The sequence below is a fragment of the Sapajus apella genome, unplaced genomic scaffold (genome assembly GCF_009761245.1).
Source record: "Sapajus apella isolate SASKATOON/1434 unplaced genomic scaffold, GSC_monkey_1.0 scaffold3, whole genome shotgun sequence".
Lineage (NCBI taxonomy): Eukaryota > Metazoa > Chordata > Mammalia > Primates > Cebidae > Sapajus > Sapajus apella.
Window position 1 is genome coordinate 48,293,480 of NW_022436943.1, and position 21,359 is coordinate 48,314,838.

Below are 21,359 nucleotides of genomic sequence, written 5' to 3' on the forward strand. Positions count from 1 at the left end.
GGGACTGATAGGTGAGGTGTTGTGAACTTGCCATCCCTGATCCCCAGCCTTTGGTCTGTGGTGCATCGCCATCCCAAACCCACCCCTCTTTTCGAATGTCTCCTGAGGAGATTCCAAGACCTCCACTGAGGTGTATGCAGGACACATAAGAGAAAAGATCCTTCTAGTAGGTCGGTGCAAAAGTAATCGAGGTTTTTGCCATTACTTTTAATGGTTAAAACCATGATTACTTTTTCACCAATCTAAAATAATAACCGATGAGCTAAGATAGCTCTCTCTCTCTCTCTCTCTCTCTCTGCACTCATTTTCTGTCTCTGTCATGCTTTCCACTCTTCCCCCTTCCTCCAAATGTTAGGAAAATGAGTCCAATAAGAAATACATCCATAAAGCAAAGGCATTCTGGTGACTCCTGTACACATCATGACCGCTCACCCAAAGCCTGGCATTGCCTTTCGGAGGTCCTTAAGACACGATGGTCAGTAATGAGAAAATCTGGAAACCTTCAATCAAATCAGCAGATGTCATCCTTTCCTGTTCTTTAGCCTAAATCTGGTAACATACTTTACCACGGTAACAGTCAAGCTTATTTACATTGACTCTCTTGTAAAAACCTAGGGTGTTTATTTGTCTCTGTGTTCTACGAGACTGAGTTCCGTGAGAGAAAGGGACATGTTCTCCTTTTAATCCCTAATGCCTGGCATAGGGCTCTATTCATAGTCACCTCCTGGTAAATTCTTAATAGAATGAACAAATTAATGAATGAATTTACTAAATTTCTTCCAGGTACCCAGGACTAAATAGCCTGTTTGGTTTATCAGTTTCTTTCTTAATAACGTCCAAAGAGGCTACCTCTCCTCTCCCTTTATCTTTATGAGGCAGTCTGGCTAGATGGCAAGGAAAAGAAAATGTGGGAAGAAGGTAAGTGAGTTACACCAGGATCTGAAAGGAAACAGATAATGCTGGTGATTGTTCTTGCCGGCTTGCAATAGGCAGGATATAAATACACGTTAGAGAAGAGGAAATTCAAAACAGATACAGGGAAGCAGGTTTGAGGCTTTGAAGAACAGCTTGTTCAGACCCTGCTTACTCAGGCAGTTAGACCCGTGACCCTAGGCAAATCATGTTTCGTTTTGCTGTCATTGTCTGAGATGACATTTTGTAAGCCCAGGAGCTCCACCCCTTCCTGCCCATTTCATTAGAGAAGAAATGATCTTTCAAGTGGTAAGGTTTGGTTTAACGATAAGCGCTTTCCCCTTTATCATGAGCCCAAGTCGTTGGAGAGGAGTGCCCCCTTTTTCTTGGTGGCCCCTAATCTCACCTTTTTCGCTAAACCTTAATTTTTGAAACATTCATGAAACATAAAACCCCCGATTGTAGCTTTCACTAGACCTACCATGGACAACTTAAATTTATCTTGTGTTTTTTGCTGTTAATGTAGTTGTTTTTGTCTAGGGAAAAAAAAAGTATTAACATAAAGATGGATATTTTGAGTTCAGGAAAACAACTTCACTTGCCCGTGGCAGCTTGTAACCAAAGGACTCAAAGTCCTTTAACTATTGGGCCATCCTGTGAACTAGAGGGTAGCTACCCTAGACAACAAGATGGAGTGTGCAGATTGTGCTTCCTGGAACTCCAGGGGTTCGGAGGCCAGCACTTTGCCAGGGAATCCATCAGCCTCATGCTGGTGTCTGGTTAAACTCCAGACCAGAAAGACAGGGTGTGCAATGGGAAACGGAGGGGCAAAAGTCAAGTGCTTGTCTATCATGCAGTTCACAAGCTTGATAAAATGCAGGAGGATGCTGAGAGGAATTCTCAAGAGCCCAGCCAGCTCCTGCAGCCCTTATGTAGCTGCCCTGAACCTTCATGCATCCTAGTGGCCCCAGTACTATGTTCCAACTTGGAAAATGCCACTGCCCCTTGTTCCTAAGAACTCCCAGGAAGAACCCTGCAGGACCAGTCTTTTATAACAGGCTTGCAGAGCGCACATAATGGCTAGTTCACGAAGCAAAGCTCTTATTGCATCTGTTACCCTCCTCTACAGAAGAAAAGCTTGCGTATTTTGTTTATTTATTTGTTTGTCTGTTTGTAGAGCTAGGATCTTGCTCTGTTGCCCAGGTTGCAGTACAATGGGATGATTGCAGCTCACTGCAGCCTTGATTCCAGGGTTCAAGCGATCCCTACCACATAGCCACAACTACAGACGTATGCCACCACTCCTAATTAAAAAAAATTTTTTTTAGAGACAGGGTTCTGCTATTTCCCAGGCTGGTCTTGAGCTCCAGAACTCAGGGGGCCCTAGCCATCCTCCCAAGTTGTTGAGATTACAGGTGTAAGCCACTGCACCCTGCAGTTGTATATTAGATATTTAGATGCATGGATACAGTTGTGTATTAGATATTTAAATATCTAAATATCTGGGCTCCAAGTCCCTGATTTATTTCTACAGCAGCTGGATAAAGGGCTCAGGAAAACTTCCTCAGCCGGCTTGTGGTGCTAAAGAAAGGTTTTTCTAGAATGAAGTCCAAATTAATGCTCAAATGCCTTCTATGGCCAGGCTGGGAATAAGAGAGAGAAACAATGGGGGAGATTACCAAGTCAGTTGTTTGTGTTTTTTAAATCATTGGCCAATGAAACACTGCTATGGATGGGCCATCTTTTGTTGTCGGGTGTGATTCTGTGAATTATTATTTGGTCTTTGTTCCCTTTCCTGGCAAACAACTCCTAAAATCCTTGGAATCTCCAAAGTACTGTCTCTCTTTTTGTATGCTAGTGTTGACTAACAGCTTTAGGGCGGGGCTGGTCACAGGAAAGACCAAGGCATGGTTAGAGGGTTGGGCTCTCAGCCAAACCCCCAACCTCCTAGGAGCAGGCAGGGGCTGAAGGTCAGGTTGATCACCAATGGCTAATGGCTTAATCAATCGTGCCTATGTAATGAAGCCTTTCTAAAAACCCAAGAGGAACATGGAGGCTCCTGAAGGGTGGCTTCCTGGGAGGCATGGCAGCTCTGAGCTCCTTCCCTCACACCTCGCCCTGATACAGGAACTAAAAAGAAATTATTCAGGCAGTTAGTGAGAGTAAGAGAGCCCTCGGTAAAGCTTCCCTTTTAATGAAAAGGAGCCCCCAAATCATTTCTTTTCTAACAAAATGCAGCCAGAACAATCAAGCTGCAGACATAGAAAAGCAAGCTAGAAGCTTGCCTGGGTAAATGCCAGCAGCTGTGCCAATAGGAAAAGGCTACCAGGCCGCCAGGCAGTTCAACATGGAGGGTTCACCTTCCCTTTTCTTTGTCAACCACATGTACTGTGAGGCACAGACAACATGGTGTTGACCAGGTAGAGAACCCATTGACATAGTAAAAGATTAGGCTGGAGAGGCCAGCTTCTTTGTGGGCTATATAAATGGCGCACCTAGTCTGACCAATCTTTTGGGCCCTACATAAATCAGATATCGCTTCCTTAAGCTCATCTATAAAACCCTGCACATTTCACCACAAAACCGGAAGATCCACTCGGGAGCGCCTCTGTCTCTGCAGGAGAGAGAGGTTTTTTCTCTCTCTCTATTAAACCTCCAACCTTAAACTCACTCCTTGCGTGTCCATGTCCTTGATTCCCTTGGCATGAGGCAATAAAGCTCAGGTATTACCCCAGACAATGACTCCACTTCAGCCCTATGCATCATCTCTTCATCTTCATCCTTTGTAATGTCCTTTATAGTAAACTGGTAAACCTAAGTGTTTGCTGAGCTCTGTCAGCTACTCTAGCAAATACTCAAACCCAAAGAGGGGGCTGCAGGAACCCCAGCTTGAAGCCAGTCGGTCAGAAGCTGCAGAGGCTGGGACTTTTGACTGGTGTCTGGACTGGGGGTCTGGGGCATTCTTGGAGACTGAGCCCTCAACTTGTGGGATCTGATGCCATCTCTGGTTAAATAGCATCGGAATCAAATCAGAGGACACCTGGCTGGTGTCTGCTGCCAAATCGATTGCTCACTTGGTGGTGGGGAGGTACCCTGGCCACATTTGGTTACAGAAGTCTTCTGTGTTGATGATTGCTGTGGTGTTGGGATAAGGGATGCCACCAGGCCAGAAGTCTGCAATCCCTGACCACACGAAACGTTACCCTGGAAAGGTTGAACGTGCTGTGTTTCCCCTCGTGGCCTTGGGTCAGGGATGAGGGGGTCACACAAACCCTCCCTACCCACAAGCTCCACCCCTTCAGCCCAAATGAAATGATAAATAGGTAACTTGGTGACTTTGGACAACTCTCCAGACTTCTCTGAGTCTCAGTGTCTTCATTTGTAAAATGGAGATAACACCCACTGCTCAGTGTGTGAGGATGAGGCAAGATTCTGCATGGAGAACCTTTGCCACTGTGCCTGACACACATCAGAGATGGCAAGGAAACTGCGAGCCACTTGCACACACCAAGCCCCCAGTAAAAAGTAGCCCCAGGCAACCAGCCCGGCTGTGTCTGAAACCTCCCACCTGCAGCTTCCACACCTGCCTGGCTCTGCACCTCCTGATCCTCTCCTGGGGCTTTTTGGTTCCAGCCCCCAGCACCCCCCTCCTTCCCAGACCCACACTTGCTCCTGGGACACCACTGCAGATTCAGCTTCTCTGGCTTCGCCTCTGTCCTCCAGACCCATCTGGAGGTACCTGACTCATCCCTCCAATGTACCTGCAATGAGTTTCTCTGCCTCAAGTCTAGGTTCTGGGGAGCCCAGGCTGCAGCACCTATCAGGGAGGGAGACAATTGTGAAACTGAGAACTGATTGAAAATTCACTGTGGAGCTCTAGTCCTCCCCTGCTATATTCTCAGGAAAACTTCTATGTTTCCTTCATTGTATTTATTATCATTTGTACTTAATATGCTTGAGTGATGATTTGTTCAATATTTTTCTTCCCTTATAGTTATTAGGATACATATATAAGAGAAACTCCAAAAGACAAAACAAGTTTATTTCTCTCACATGAAACTTAGAGTTGACTGTGCTCCACAGAGTCACTTGTTTTGCCATTCCCTGTGTGTCACCTTATTTATAAGGTCTGAAAGAGCTCACCTCAATGTCCTCATTCCTGTCAGTGGAAGGGATGGGAGTGTGAAGGGGAGGGGAACGGGGAGGTTAGTCAGACCCTTTCCCTTTAAGGGCTGGAGCTAAAAGTTGCTCTTGTCATTTTCACTCAAATCCCATTGGTCTGAACCCAGCCACAAGACCACGTGCAGCTGCAAAGTCGTCTGGGAAGTGTAGTCTTTATTCTGGGCATCTATTTACCCTGCTACTATCCAGAAAATCTATTGCTAGAGCAGACGAATGAGCAGATATCAGGAGATACCTCATGGACCTCTACCTACCACACCCTGACTGTAAAAAAACATGATTTCAGGGACCCCATTTCTTTCTGTCAAGACTTTCAGTCTCAATCCCAGTACTTCGTCCAGATGAGAGATGGGGTGCCTTAAGGTAGATGATAATGGAAATTTAGAGAAGTGGACAGGCTTAGGATGCAAGTTGGAGGTGGGACCTATTGGACATGCAGATAGCTATAAGTGATACAGGAGATAGAAAACTATTTAGACAGATAGTGAGGGTCAGAGAGTTCTCGGCAAGGTTTTCCTTTTAACAAAAGCAGCCCAAGAAATGATTTTTTTCTAACAAAGAGCAGCCTAGAAAATTGAGCTGCAAACATAGATAAGCAAGGTGGAAGCTTACAGGGGTGAATACTAGCAGCAGTGCCAATAGAAAAGGGCTCCCTGGGGGCCAGGCATGCCCAATATGGAGGCCCATCTTCCCTTTTCTTTGTTACCATGTGTGCAATAAAGAAACAAGTAGCATGGCACCTGCCAGGCAGAGAACTCATTCGCATCAATAGAAAATTAGGGTGGGGGTAGCCAAAAATTCGTGAACTCTGCAAATGGCACACCTACTCCTACCAGCTCATCTATAAAAACCCCTGCTTTTCACTGTGGAAGCAGAAACCTGTTTGAAACCCCTCTCTCTGCAGGAGACAGCTCTTCTCTTTCTTTTGCCTATTAAACCTCTGTTCTTAACCTCACTCCTAGTGTGTCCACATCTTTGATTTCCTTGGCCAGGAGACAATGAACCTCGGGTATCACCCCAGACAATGTGGCCGCTTCATAAGTACAACAATCTGTGGCGAACCATGGAAAGCCGCCTCAGCCAGACAAATGTGAGCTTTCCTCTTGTATTATTGTTTGCCTTTTCAAGCATGTATTCCTTAATTATCCAACAAAATTCTAAGCTATTCAAGCTGGAAATCAAGGTAGAACATAAACATGGGTCCCAGTCTCATTTCTACCATTTAACTAGTTGTAGGAATTTGAGCCTCAGTCTTTTTATCTGTAAATTGGGGATTAACATGCCCCATTGTGGGATGAAATGGGCTAATTCTGATGTAAATATAAATGTTTAACACAGTGCCTGACATATATTAGGTACTCAATACATAAATTGGAGCTCTTCTACTGCTGCGTAACCCCTCACCTATCCCAGAACCTAGTGCAGGAAGTATCAATCACTATTTGTTGATGAAGGGATATGCAGATAGGGTAATTGTTAAGCTGTGAACAAAGTCATCTAGCATTTTTTTCAGAAAGATTGGTGTCTCTGGATCCCTACAGGACTTCAGACTCATAGTGGCGCCTTCTTCACGTGCTCCTCTTTCCCAAGAAAGAGCTTCTTCCTGGATTGGACCCCCCGAGTTATGTGGAGATACCCATGACCCATTGTCATTGACCTAGCACTCACACTCAGTTCAAATGTTACCTCTTAAGCCTTCCTTGGCCTCTTCCTTCCCACTTGCTCCTGCCCAGGAAGACCTAGAAGAACCAGTCACTTCCTATGTACTCTTCCTGCTCCCTGCTCTTGTTATCGGTTTGAGCATTTATCTCACTGGTGACAGGGGAAGATTTGGGGCTGGTTCTATTTGGTATCAACCAAGCACAGCCTGTGAGGATTTTCCTTCTACCCTTTCATTACCAGGGACTTGGGCCATTAAAAAAAGGTTGTCTGTACAAGATTAGTCAGAATGTGATTGAGCAGACCCTTGCAAGAATACGTGGGCACCACTTTTGCTAATTATCAGAGGGCAACATGCTGGTTGCGAAAGAGGTCAGATACCAAGGAGAAGACGTGCAGTGTAGCTCCCCAACATAGGTAAAGTGCATTGCTCAGAAGCGTAGAAATGGCACAGGCTGCATGTGTGAATCAAGTTTTCAGGGAACCCTCTGGTTCTGACATTGGACTCTGTTTGCTGGGATGGAAACCAGGCAGATCTAAGAAGACTAAGTCTGCACGGCTCTGCTCTACGTAGTTTCTCTAGGCTGGGACCTTTCATCTTGGTCCCCACCCATCCCACTGACATTGCCCCTTCAGAATTTCCGTAAAGACTCTTTTCTAGTCTCAGGGGAAGAAAGTGAAGCTATACCCTGTCTCACCTTGTAATAGTATCTCAACTTCAGATCTTATCAGGGACAAGCATTTTTTTTTTGGAGACATAGTCTCGCTCTGTCACCCAGGCTGAAGTGCAATGGTGCAGCCTTGGCAACCTCTGCCTCCTGGGTTCAAGTGATTATCCTGCCTCTGCCTCCCTAGTAGCTGAGATTACAGGTGCCTGCCACCACCCCTGGCTAATTTTTGTGTTTTTAGTAGAGACTGGGTTTCACCATGTTGGCTAGGCTGGTCTCCAACTCCTGACCTCGTGATCTGTCCACCTTGGCCTCCCAAAGTGCTGGGATCACAGGCGTGAGCCTCCATGCCCAGCCAGGGACAAGCTTTTAACAAGACACTCGAAACCTTTTTCTATAATTCTTCTGTATCATCCCTTCACTGAGGCACAGGGGTAACTTGTTCAGTTATCTGAACAAGGAAGGGGGCACAGGCAGCAAGAAGCATGAGTGAGTGCTTGGGGGAAATTTCAGTTACGAGTTCAGAGATCGACTGCATTACACTATCGTGTGAATGTTTACTCTCATCTCCCCCGGAGTCTGAAGCTCCCTGCAAGCCAAAACTGTGCATTAGCACTATTGTCTTTACATGCAAGGCCTCTTTGGTACACATTTTTTGAAACACCACATTAGTAAGTCATAAATGTGAATGAACTTCCTTTGTTAGAAAAATCATCAGCACTTCATTAGCCTCTCGGGTTTCAAAGTTAAAAAAAGAGAAAGAAAATGATCATAACTTCTGTTTGTAAGCACTTTGCATATTTGTCTCCATGACTTTAATCCTCAAAACAATCCTGCTAAGAAAGGATAGGCATTATTTCTTACTGTATGCAGATCAGGGAACTAAGAAACATGTCTAGAGTCCCCACAGCTGGCTAAAAGCAGGGCTGAGGCTGAGATCAAGGTCTGCTTGTTTCATAGTCCATGTTCTTTCCATTAGGAGGAAGAACGGGAAAAGGAGGTGGGAAGCATGTGTTGTCATTATCAGAACCCTGGCTTCCCTGATAGCATCTTTGGCCAAACTGGGAAGTGAAATCCCTTATTTCAGGGTCACATGGAAGCCTAGGGTGGGTGAATAATCTGAGAAGGAATGCTAATGCTGGATAATGCCTCACTTGGTCACAGTGGCTAATGGGAGACTTCGCTGCTTTAGCAAAGAGTCCCCCAGCTTTTTTGCCCCCTTGCATTCTTGAAAATTACTGAGGCCCTAAAAGAGCTTTTGTTTATATGGGGTGTACCTATCGATCTTTGCAGTAGTGGAAATTAGAACAAAGAAAAATTTCTCAACTTTTATGGAGTACATATGCAGGTTCGTTACCTAGGTATATTGCATCATGCTGAGGTTTGGAGTACGAATGAATTTGTCACCCACCTAGTGGGCATTGTACCCAGTAAGTAGCTTTTTTTTTTCAATCCTCACTGCCTCCCTTCCTGTTTCACCTTGGATTTCCCAGTGTCTGTTGTTCCCATTTTTACAACCATGTGTACCCAATGTTTACTTTCCTCCTATAAGTATGAATATGTGGTATTCGATTTTCTAAAACAAGAATTTTGGCTGGGTGCAGTGGCTCACGCCTGTAATCCTAGCACATTGGGAGGCCAAAGCTGGCAGATCACCTGAGGTCAGGAGTTCGAGACCAGCCTGGCCAACATGGCAAAACCCAGTCTCTGCTAAAAAAAAAAAAAAACAAAAAAAAAAAACAAAAAAATTACCCGGGCATGGTGGTGCATGCTTGTAATTCCAGCTACTCAGGAGACTGCGGCAGGAGAATCACTTGAACCCAGCAGGTGGAGGTTGCGGTGAGCCAAGATCACACCACTGCATTCCAGCCTGGGTGACAGAGTGAGACTCCATCTCAAACATAAAAATAAAAATAAAACAGAGGGATTTTTAAAACATTCATTTATTAATTTAACAAAAACAAAAACTTGGTGTATGGAGTACCATCGCTTTATATCTTTGATCCCTGGCTTAACAGAAGACAGATTCTTCAGTCGGCCTCTGCATTGAGTCTACTCCAGTGCATTCCTTTAGTTCAAATATATTCAGAATGTCCAGCCTCATACAGCTAGCTAATTGAGAAAGGGAAGAGTGTTTTCATAACCTCTTCAGATTATTGTGGATATTCTTTTTTGATACTACAGAAAACTCCACAAGGAAAAGTTTTCTAAAGATGAGTTGCAAAGTGGGATCTGAAATATATCCATGAAATGTTTATACTCTGTGACATTAAAACCTATTAAGCTATATTATACTTTGAATGGGTCTTCAAGTCATGCTAATTTGTACCAGAAAGCACTGGTCACTTACAAATTATTAGCTTATGGAGGTGTCCAGCTCCTTCAAGTGTAAGCGTCTTTGTTTTTTCTTTTCCTTTTTTTTTTTTGAGACAGAGTCTTGCTCTGTTGCCCAGGCTTGAGTGCAGTGGCACAATCTCGGTGCACGGCATCCTCCACCTCCAGGGTTCAAGCAATTCTCCTGCCTCAGCCTCCTGAGTAGCTAGAACTACAGGTGCACACCACCATGCCCAGCTAATTTTTGTATTTTTAGTAGAGACAGGGTTTCACCATATTGGCCAGGCTGGTCTCGAACTCCTGACCTCGTGATCTACCTTGGCCTCCCAAAGTGTTGGGATTACAGGAGTGAGCCACAGCACCCGGCCTGTAAGCACATTTCTCTATGCAATAACAAAACATCTCATTGATTAATATGACCACTGATATCCTCAGAAATATCTTTAAGTATTGGAAAGCTATCAAGTGCATAATGGCAAATAAAGCTTTTTTCTCAAAAATTCCATTTTTCCCTCAAAAGCTCAAATGTTGTCATTGGCGACCATAAGGCCGGTTGCCTCGCTGGGAGCTAAATGGACACACCTATCTCTCTCAGCACCTAATAACTACGTCATCATTCCAAGCTCATTACTCAGCATGTGGCCTTGCCACGTGGCTTCCCTGTACCCACCTCTGCATACCACACCCAAGTCTACACTCAGCACCAAGCTATGCACTCAGCCCCCAGCCCGCCATTGGAAGATCCCTCCAAAAATTTAAAGAAGCCCCGCCAAACCCTGCCCAATAGCAGTCTTCCCCGTACACCCCCGGCCAGCCCGCTTACCCAAAGTCCTGCTTGCCTACCAATGACAGCCCGCCCCGTGCATGTCCTGTTTCCCTATAACCAATGAAATTGCCTTCACTTTGTTTCCCCAATAACCAATCAATCACCTCCACTCCCTATAAAACCCCATGCCCTGGGCAGTTGAGCGCGACTTCTCTGGCCCCTTCCTGGACCATAGAACCTCGCCCAGGAGCTGAATAAATTGGCTTTTGCTTTTCTTACTCCAGCTTCAGTTTCCTCATTTAACTCGGCAATAAACCTTATATTTGGTGCTGAAACCCGGGAGGAGTTGTAAGACCTCCTCCTAGGGAAAACTGACTCCTCCACCTGAAGCTGGACCAGGAGCCGCTCCCCCACAAGGTAAGACTTCTGTTGCCCATAGCTTTTCCCGCTGCCTGCTCTGTGGACTCCCTGCTTGTAATCATGGCCACGTCGGGGACTCCTTCTCGTCTCTCGCTGTGGGCCCAGGGCCCCGGCCTCATTCCGAGGACCTGAGCGTAGCGGAGACATCCCTACACTCTTGTCTTCTCCCCGTAAGGGGTCTCTCAGGGCCAGGAATTTGAGGGAGACGTCCCCACCTTCCTGAATCCTCTCATAGTCTCCGGTGTTCAGTGGACGGCCCGGGACACTGAGCCGCCCTTCCAATCATCCCCGCAGCAGCGGCTAAGGTTTGGGTGATCAGAAGCCCCATTTACAAGCCCCTGGCTCTCAATCTCAAATTCGCCCTTTGGCAGGCCAGCTCCCGCTGAAGTGCTTTTGGTTTCTCTTTCTATTCCCGAGTGAGTGCGTGAGTGAGTGAGTTTATGTATAGTTCCACGGCTTAATGGCTACGGGGCTTGTGTGGGCCTCCACCCGTCATTCCACGGGGAGATCATAAGGCATAACGGTGATTCACCTCAGGACCAAAAGTTCTGAGGTGACCAGGCTCTGGGGTTATATGGGTACACCTTAGCCAAGACGCCCCTGACTAACGCTATGGTCCTTCATACCTGAGTAGACCCAGACTCCCTGGCAGGGGCTACCCTCCTAGCAGCCCATTTTATCTCTCAGTTAGCACCAAATATTAGGAAAAAACTAAAGAAGGCAGAAGAGGGCCCCCAAACTCCCATACAAGACCTGGTAAACATGGCATTTAAGGTTTTTAATAGTCGAGAGGGAAAAGCTGAGGCCATCCACTAGGCCCATCTATAGCAACAGGTAAGCCTCCAAGCCCAAGCTCTTGTAGCATCTCTGAGGCCGGCAGCTTACCAAGCGTCTGATGTAAGGGGCCTATCAAAACCCCTCCAAAAGGGTCCCTCAGGACCTGCCCGGACCGCTTCAAAGGTCCTGCCAGGCCCTGCTTCAAATGTGGCCAGGAGGGACGCTGGGCCCAACAGTGCCCCTGTCCACGTTCAGTCCCTGGACCCTGTCCAATCTGCAAATGGACCGGACACTGGAAGGTAGACTACCCGTCCAGGACTTCAGGCTCACCCCCTACACCTCCATGTGAGGGGCAGGCCGGTCCAAAGGAAGCGGTCCCTTCGTTTAACCTCCTTGGTCTCCTGGACAACTGATGCGGCCCAGACTCGGAGACCCCCATCACACTTGCTAAGCCCAGGGTAACGCTACAGGTAGCGGGTAAGCCCATTTCCTTCTTGGTGGACACGGGGGCTACCTATTCTGTATTGTCTTCCTATTCAGGACCTAGCATACCTTCCCAGGTTTCGGTCATGGGAATTAATGGGAAGCCCTCCTGTCCCAACCAGACTCATCCTTTAGCCTAGAACCTTAAGGGGCGCCCATTCTCTCACTCCTTTCTAATCATACCCTCATGCCCAGTTCCCCTACTAGGACAGGATATCCTCCAAACTCTAGGGGCCACCCTCCAACTCACTGGCCCCCCACAGTCAACCCCATCCTCCACCCATCTTCTACTACTGCACTTTAGTAACATGCCCAGTCCTAACCCCTTGCCTAAACCTCCTATTCCCCCAGAGGTAGTTAATCCCTCAGTATGGGATACCGCTAAGCCTGTGGTAGCCACACATCACACGCCTGTTAAAATATTTCTCAAAGACCCTACCCGCTTTCCCTCCTGTCCTTAGTTTCCTATCTCAAAAAACCACCGTCAGAAACTAAAACCTATCATCACTCAACTTTTAGCCCAGAAACTCCTTATCCCCACCAGTTCTTCTTGTAATACTCCTATCTTACCGGTCCAGAAGCCATCCAGTAACTACCACCTAGTTCAAGATCTACGCCTTATCAATGAGGCGGTAGTACTCCTCCACCCAGTGGTCCCCAATCCTTATACCCTATTATCCAACATTCCTTCCACAACCACTCATTTTATAGTCCTTGACCTCAAGGATGCCTTCTTTACCATTCCCCTTTACCCAGAGTCTTACTTCCTCTTTGCCTTCACCTGGACCAATCTGGCCACTAACCTGTCACAACAATTAACCTGGACAGTCCTGCCCCAGGGCTTTAGGGACAGCCTCCACATTTTCGGGCAAGCATTAGCGGCTAACCTCAGCTCTTGCCCCCTTCAACCCAGTCTCCTTCTCCAGTATGTGGATGACCTGTTACTTTGTAGCCCCTCCCTCTCCATGTCGCAGCATACTGCCATCCTCCTTAATTTTCTTGGGTCTTGGGGGTACCGGGTATCTCCCTCCAAAGCAGTTGTTGGTCACTGCTGTAGTCTATTTGGGCATTCACCTTACCCCCAGGACTAAGAGCTTAACAACAGACCGCAGGCAGGCCCTTCTTGCACTGCAGCCCCCAGAAACTGCCGATGAAATCCTCTCCTTTCTAGGATTTGTAGGATTTTTCCGTCACTGGATACTTAACTTTACCACTCTGGCTAAGACCCTGTATGAGACGGCTAAAGACACACCCACAGGATCCCTCTCCCATCCGGGGGTTGTAAAACAAGCTTTTAAGACCCTAAAGACTGCCTTGTCTGCGGCACCCCCACTTCAATTGCCGGATCTTAACCGCCATTTCCATTTGTTCACTAATAAAAAACAGGGGATAGCAGTTGGGGTCTTAGCCCAACCTCTGGGTCCCACATATCATCCTATAGCCTACTTGTCAAAACAGCTTAATCCCACAGTCAGTGGATGGCAGCCTTGCCTGTGAGCCCTAGGAGCGGCAACAGAGCTAACCAAGGAGTTCCTAAAACTTACCTTAGGTCAGTCCATCTCAGTGTTCTCTCCTTATCGGCTAACTGACCTTCTCTCTCACAAATCACTCTCCCACCTAGGATCCTCTCATTTACAGGAGTTTCATCCACTCTTCATTAAAAATCCTTCAGTCGGCCTCCATCCTACTTCTTCACTTAACCCGGCTACTTTGCTTCCTCTTCCATCTCATTCTCCCTCCCCAGCCCACTCCTGTCCTGAACTCATACATTTACTAAACCTCAGGAGGGCCTGACCGACCTTCCTCTACCTGACCCAAACCTCACCTTGTATGTAGATGGGAGTTCCATAACAACAGCCAAGGGGCGGCAAAAAGCAGCCTATGCAATCGTCACAGATTCAGCCACCCTCCAGGCATGCCACCTCCCTAATGGAACCACATCCCAGAAGGCAAAGCTCATTGCCTTAACCCGAGCTCTCACACTAGCACAGGGAAAGCGAGTGAATATCTATACTAACTCAAAATATGCCTTTCTTATTACCCACTGCCATTCTGCTCTCTGGAGAGAGTGGGGATTCCTTACTACAAAGGGGTCCCCCATAACCAATGCTACCCAGATCTCTAACCTCCTGCAGGCTCTGCCATTGCCCAAAGAAGTCGCCGTCATCTACTGCGGAGGGCACCAAGCCCAGCAGGATGCCGTCTCCCGGGGCAATGCAAGGGCGGATGTCACTGCAAAATCCTTAACCAGCAACAGAATAGCCCCCACTCTGGTTCTGTTCCTCACCATGCCCACGCCACCGGTTTACTCACCATCAGAAAAACAGGCCCTCATATTAAGGGGAGGAACTGAGTCTGATCTGGGCTGGATCTTCTTAAATAACAAAATCACCCTTCCACGGGAACAGGCCTCAAAAATTATTACTGAAATCCACCAACCTTACACATAGGGCCCAAGGCATTGCACTGCTTTGTGCAGCCCCTGTTTTTTCTCACCGGGTCTGCAACAGACCATTCAGCAAGTACACGGGGCATGTGTCGCCTTCTCTAAGGTCTCATCTCAGGGAAGCCTAAGGCCACAGTTTCCTACTCACCAAATGCGTGGCAACCTATTGGCCCAGGACTGGCAAATTCATTTTACTCATATGCCCACTCATAAAAAACTTCGCTACCTCCTGACCTTTGTAGATACCTTTTCTGGATGGATTGAAGCCTTCCCCACCTCCAGGGAAACCATGGACACGGTAGCCTCCCTCCTCATTCAGGAAATCATCCCTCGCTTCGCTTACCTGTAACCAACCAGTAAGATAACGGGCCACCATTTACAGCTCAGGTGGTCCAGCTCATTGCCAAGTCTCTCAACATCTCTTGGAAACTGCACATCCCTTACCAGCCTCAGTCATCAGGTAAGGTTGAATGGACCCACGGCATCCTCAAGGACCATTTAGCCAAACTTACCATCGAGGTAACTCTCTTGGCCCACACTCCTACCTGTTGCTCTAGCCTGGGTCCAAGCCACCCCACAGGGGCCAACAGGTCTCAGCCCCTTTCAGTTGCTGTACGGCCGACCTTTTCTGGTCTCTCACAATCTCCCGGTACAACCACCTCCTCTGGCTTCCTACCTCCCCTACCTCTCTCTCCTCCGCCTCTGACTCAGGGAACACGCGGACCGTGCTCTCCCTGTGGTTCCAGGACCAGAGGATTCCCACCTGGCAGCACCTCTCCAGCCAGGCCATAGTGTTCTCCTCCAGGAGCTCAAGCCAGGATCTCTGCAGCCCAGGTGGTCAGGACCCCACATCGTTATCCTAACCACCCCCACTGCCGCCAAACTCCTGGGTCACGCCTCGTGGTACCATGTGCCCCACCTCAAACTCGCCCCCAACAATGACCAGTGGAGATCTGAACCCTTGGGCCCCACTCGCCTCCGCCTCACGCGTGGTCCCCACCCGCCACCCTCTAACCCTCCAAACCCTTCTTCTAACAATCCTTCTAGTTTCCCCTCTTAAAGCCAACCCCTACTATGTCTGGAGGCTCTACCTTCAGGAATCCTGGACTGAAGGCCCCACCACTAAAACCCAATACGTTGCCTAAGCAGATTGCCAGCCCGCAGGCTGCCAATCAGCCATGAAATTTTAATTCCCAAAATCAAAGGCCAATACTATTAAAAACTCCTGGGATAACTTTGGCCTCTGCTTTCTATATGACCAAACTGAAGACTACTGTCTTTGGTGGAACACTACCTATGGTGGATGCCCATATAATCCTTGTGTCATACACAAACCCTCTAAATCAAAAACCAATCCAAAAAAGAGAATGTTCTTCACCGACAACTGAGGAAAAATGTCCTTTATTATCCATGACCCCTGGAACGGCTGCTGGGAAAAGGGAACTGCAGGTAAGGTGTACACCATGTGGGCAGACAGCCACCCCAGTGGCACGTGGCTAATATTCCAGTCCTATACCCGCATAGTGCCAGTGGAAATGGACCAACTCAACTCGTTAGGTAACACTGTCCTGCAAAATGAGGCTACCTTAACTAACCAACTCAGGCCTACCGGCAATGCTCCTCAACCTTTCTCTTGGTTAACACTAGTACAACAAGGTGTTAACATGTTAAAATTAACTGAAACCATAAACTTCACTAATTGCTTTTTATGTGCCTGCCTTAATAATCCCCCTTTGGCCGCAGTCCCCCTCTGAACAGGGTTTAATCTGTCCCAATCACCTACGGGGCCTGACACAACCTTAACAGGTATTCCACTGTTCAAGGTGCACTCTCAAAATCTCTTTCTCTGCTATGGAACGGCCAACAGCTCCAGCTGCAACATTACAGTAAGAGTAAATTCCACCCATTACGTGCTTCCAGGAGGGTACTTTTGGTGTAATGGAACCCTAACCAAAGCCATAAATGCCTTGCTCCCCTTCCCCTGCGACCCCGTTACTCTAGTCCCACAGTTAAAATTATACAGACAAGCAGAACTCCTGTCCCTCATCACACCTTCACTTCCTCACAGAAACAAATGAGCTGTCTTCTTCCCAATAGTAGTTGGTCTCTCCTTAGCATCCTCTTTGGCAGGGGCTGGAATAGGAAGCGGAGCAATGGGTTACAGTGTCACTTCACCTGCTCAGTTAGAAGGTAAGCTCCGAGTAGCCATTGAGGCATCTGCCGCCTCACTGGCCTCCCTCCAGTGACAAATCACATCGCTAGTGCAGGTAACTCTCCAAAACCGGCGGGCCCTAGACCTGTTAACGGCGGAAAAAGGAGGTACCTGCTTGTTTCTTCAGGAACGGTGTTGCTATTACATCAATGAGACAGGTCTAGCGGAGGAAAATCTCAACACTCTATCACCTCCAAGAAGACCTCTGAAGAAAACAAAGTGCACCAGCTTCTTCTCTTAACTGGTGGCAATCCCCCAGGCTTACCTGGCTGGCTCCCATTATCATTCCTATTATTGTTTGCCTCTTGCTAATGCTAGCCCCTTTCTTTCTCAGGTTTCTACAAGCTTGCATAAGGGAAATTTCCAGAGTGGCCATAAACCACATGCTACTTCACCCCTATGTTCAACTTCCAACCGAGGCTCCGGCCAACTGACCTCCCCACTTCGCCCCTGTTCAGCAGGAAGTAGTCAAAAAGAAGCTGCATCCTATATCATCAAAAATATCGGGATGTAAGGCTGGGAGCTAAATGGACACACCCATCTCTCTCAGCGCCTAATAACTACATCATCATTCCAAGCTCATTACTCAGCATCTGGCCTCGCCACGTGGCTTCCCCGCACCCACCTCTGCATACCACACCCAAGTATACACTCAGCACCAAACTATGCACTCAGCCCCCAGCCCATTGGAAGACCCCACCAAAAATTTAAAGAAGCCCTGCCAAACCCTGCCCAATAGCAGTCTTCCCCGTACACCCCTGGCCAGCCCACTCACCCAAAGTCCCATCCACCTACCAATGACAGCCCGCCCTGTTTCCCTATAACAAATGAAATTGCCTTCACTTTGTTTCCCCAATAACCAATCAATCGCCTCCACTCCCTATAAAACCCCATGCCCTGGGCAGTTGAGCGCGACTTCTCTGGCCCCTTCCTGGACCATAGAACCTCGCCCAGGAGCTGAATAAATTGGCTTTTGCTTTTCTTACTCCAGCCTCAGTTTCCTCATTTAACTCAGCAATAAACATTACAGCGGCAGTCAGTGGCATTACTTGATGTGACAGGCTCACTTTGGTCATTTGTTAAGAAAATGCCTGCCAAATACCCAAGTCTAAATAACTATAGTTTGTCAGCCATTCTCTCAAGTAAAACTTGTATTGCATGCAAAAAAGAAAAAAAAAAAAAGGAATAGTTCAGCTTGCAACTTAAATAATTGCGGAAGCTCTTTTCCTCAAGACAACCATTTTATTTTGGTATGCAGCAGAAATGCTTTTTGTGTACTTCCCATTTATTGAGAAATCAGTGTGAAGCTGGCTATTATTTCTAGTGTGAGTGATTGAGGGAATGAAGAAAACAGAGCCACCGCCTTGATTCATGCTAAGGCAGTTTTACCTGTCTTTGCTTTGGCACAAGTGAAAATGTCAACATGAAGAAAAGGCAAATAATGTTTTGCATTTTTGGGGAAATAGCTTTGACCTTGGGGACCCTCTGAAAAGGTCTTAGGGATCCCTAGGGGCCCATGGATCATCCTTTGAGAAACACTGGCCTTAAGAAATAGCTGGTGGTGGAATTCAAGATTCAGCTGGTAGAGAAGAACAATCATTCCGTATCAGGAGATTTGTGTTCAGTTCCATGCCTTCTCTGGCCTCAGTTGTATCTTCTGTAAAAAGGCATAATCATATGTCTTCCCTACAGAGTTGTTATGAGAAGTCAGCCATGACAATGCAGTGAAAACATGTGATTGTGGATACAGCACTGGGTGAATCAAAGAACTAGACAATTCGTTCAGGCTCTGTGAGTATCGTGGGGGAGGAAGAACCCTAAGCCTCCAGTCATATTACCAAGATGACCATCTGCTCTGCCCACATAACTCAAGCTAGAAGGGGAAGGAGCTACCCATAGCACCCCCTCCAGTGACAAGAAATAACCTTGAAGCCTCTTCCCTCTTCCATTCCTTTGCCCTTAGTGACCCCTCAGGTCTGCCCTCTCACATTGACTGAAACAATGACTACATGCTTTAGTCAATGTGGGAGGTAGGAAAGTTCTTCTTCAAAGTTTTTATCTTCGACTGCATTATAAGGAGTTATATCTCTTGCTCTATGGCCACTATCTGCTATTAGCATAAACATGTACCCACGTATATATATTCTCTAAATCAGCTATGCCATGAATCAGCTACCTTGACTTGCTCTGGCATGTCTGAACAGGACTGGGCAAGCTCCAAACCCTGGTGCATGCCATTCCTTATTTAGAAACCCTGCTGATCTTCTCCTGACTAGCTTTCTCTCATTCCTTGTCTTCTTTCTCCTCTTATTTCCCCTTATCTATTCAGGAAATTTCCAAGTTTTTAGCCAATCAGATCAAGCATAGAATGTGAGGTCCTGTTCCAGCCAATGGAAACTGGACACAGCAGTAAGGCGATTGCATCAGGTTATGGAAGTTATAAATGTCCCTGTCTCCTTTGTTCAGGTGTGCTCTCGTGGCAAGACTGCCGGTGAGTTGCACCCTTCCTGCAGGAAGTAAACTAGCCTTGCTGAGTGATACATTGTCTTGGTGTGGATTCTTCCCCATGCCATAAACCCATTTCAAACAGTAAATTTACTGTTTCCCTTTCCAAGACAAACACAGGAGAAAATCTAGCTCCAGGGCTAGGCAAAGGGTTCCTACACTTGACATCGAAAGCACAGTCCATAAAAGGTGAAATTGATCAACTGGACCTCATCAAAATTAAAAGCTTTTGCTCAGCAAGATGCCCTATTAAGATGAAAAGGCAAGTGAGTCACAGACTGGGATAAAATATTTGCAAGTCACACATCTGATTTAACGACTTGTGTCTAGAATATATTAAAAAAAATTCTCAAAGAGAACAGTGAAAAAACTGTTAGAAAGTAAAACATAGAAAATGAGCAAAAGAGTGCCAGGCGAGTGCTGCGGACCGAGCTGCCACAGTCCAGCATGAAGGCCTGGGGTCTGGCTGCTGCCTGCTCCTAGCTGCAGCCCCATGAATGCCTGCAGAGCTTGCCCTGCCTTGTCATCAGATCTGACCTGTGTGGGCTCCTCGTGGCAGGTGAAATGCACCAGTTTAGAATTTCTCATCTCTCAAGCCGCTTTAGCCAGTGTAGCCCCAGTATTTACTGTAACAAACTATGACAAACAGGGAAATGTTACTCTTTTTGAGAGGAAGAAAAGTGACTTATACCAAGAGTTAGGTCTTCAGGCCAGAGATTTGAGATTTCAGCACATAATGAGTATCACAACCAGAAACAAGAGGTTTATCATGAGACTGGAGTATTTGAAAGCTGTGATAACTTCAGAGTGTCTCTTGATATTAGATTATTGTCATTTCAACTTAGAGCAATGGCTGTTCCGGGAACTCCCTTCACAGTTGTCAGAGAGGGTCAACTAGTTACATACCCTTTATCTTTTGAGCTTAGAGCTATGGAAACACCCCTGCAATACTGGATCAACAACCTTTAGCAGAAATGTAGCATTTTGCAGCCACTGACCCTTGAGACCTTGGAAGCTTTGGTGGACCCTAAACATTCTTCTCTAAACAGAAGCAAACTGTGTATTTTGCCTCAGAATGACAAAAATCTATCAGAAACAGATATTAAAATGTTCAAAAAGTCCATTTTGGAGATCTTGGATGAGGAAGAGTTACTAAAGAGCTCTGTCTATCAAAATGGAGCGACCCACAAGTCTGAAAAGAGCAGTTCTGGGATTGATCAAGCAGAAGAAATGGACTTGCTGTTGGAAAACTACTGCTTATTCACTGATGATCTCTCCAATGCAGTTTTGGAGCTTAGGGTACTAATTGATGATTTACAAAGTATTATTTTCATCAATCTGGACAGCCATGGTAATGTGATCATGAGGTTGAATCTACAGCTGACCATAGGAACCTCCTCTCTTCACCTCTTTGGACTAATAGGACTCACTTTTGGAATGAATTTGGAATATTCCTTGAAGAGGACCATAGGCTGTTTTGTCTGATTATATGAATTATGTTTATCGGAAGTGGCCTTATCTGGAGGCACCTGCTTTCATTCCTTGGACAACAGCTAGAAGCTCCATTGCCTCCCACCAAAGTTTCTTTGCTGTAAAAGACTCTTCTGGCAGATAGAAGCGTGGAATTGAAAAGCAGCCTCAGACTGGATGGACTTGGATCAGGCGGACGCATCTTCACAAACCAATAGAAAGAACTCCATGGATATGACGTTTTGTCATTTCTTGTGATTTCTTGAATATCCAAGCTTATTCCTACCTGATCAGGCCTTTTGAATTTTAAGTTCTTCTACTGGGAACCCTCTTTTCCCAGGTCTTTGCATGGTTTTCATCACTCTGGTCTTTGTATATCTGTATATTGCCTGCCTCCCTAAGTGGACTGTAGACTCACTCAATGTGGGTGGGGTCTTTGCCTACATGGTTCACCATTGCATTCATCATGTGTGACACGTGGTAAGTGCTCAATAAATCGTGTTGAATGAATGAATGAATGAATGT

At 46.6% G+C, this 21,359-nt stretch overlaps 1 pseudogene; it reads left to right on the forward strand.

Annotated features, from left to right (window-relative positions):
• Positions 1-16,057: 16,057 nt before the first annotated feature.
• On the forward strand, positions 16,058-20,976 carry LOC116535842 (annotated as a pseudogene).
• Positions 20,977-21,359: the final 383 nt, after the last annotated feature.